Genomic DNA, 995 nt, shown 5'->3' with positions numbered 1-995 from the left:
ATTTAGTGGATATTTTTACAAAAAAGTGAAATTTTAAAAAATCCAGAAAATTGGCTGAAAACGACTAAATATCAAGGACTCATTGGGCGAATCGCTCTGGAACTGAAATCGGAACGCTCACTGACATTTGCCCTATCTGAAAGTCTGATAAACGCCGGAAAAATGACTAAGTCCAAAAAAAAAATGTTTTCAACTTTTTTCAATTTTACCCCCGTGGGATGTATATTCTACCCAAGCACATTTGGAAATCTCCTGGGGTACCCTCACACATATTATTCCCTCATTTAGTGGATATTTTTACAAAAAAGTGAAATTTTCAAAAATCCAGAAAATTGGCTGAAAACGACTAAATATCAAGGACTCATTGGGCGAATCACTCTGGAACTGAAATCGGAACGCTCACTGACATTTGCCCTATCTGAAAGTCTGATAAACGCCGGAAAAATGACTAAGTCCAAAAAAAATTTTTTTTTTACTTTTTTGAATTTTACCCCCGTGGGATATATATTCTACCCACACACATTTGCAACTCTCCTGGGGTACCCTCACACATATTATTCCCTCATTTAGTGGATATTTTTACAAAAAAGTGAAATTTTCAAAAATCCAGAAAATTGGCTGAAAACGACAAAATATCAAGGACTCATTGGGCGAATCACTCTGGAACTGAAATCGAAACGCTCACTGACATTTCCCCTATCTGAAAGTCTGATAAACGCCAGAAAAATGACTAAGTCCAAAAAAAAAATGTTTTCAACTTTTTTCAATTTTACCCCCGTGGGATGTATATTCTACCCACACACATTTGGAAATCTCCTGGGGTACACTCACACATATTATTCCCTCATTTAGTGGATATTTTTACAAAAAAGTGAAATTTTCAAAAATCCAGAAAATTGTATGAAAACGACTAAATATCAAGGACTCATTGGGCGAATCGCTCTGGAACTGAAATCGGAATGCTCACTGCCATTTGCCCTATCTGAAAGTCTGAT

Source organism: Phyllobates terribilis, unplaced genomic scaffold (assembly GCF_046119375.1).
Source record: "Phyllobates terribilis strain yellow unplaced genomic scaffold, ASM4611937v1 Scaffold_4__5_contigs__length_816908805, whole genome shotgun sequence".
NCBI lineage: Eukaryota > Metazoa > Chordata > Amphibia > Anura > Dendrobatidae > Phyllobates > Phyllobates terribilis.
This window is presented reverse-complemented; position numbering follows the sequence as displayed.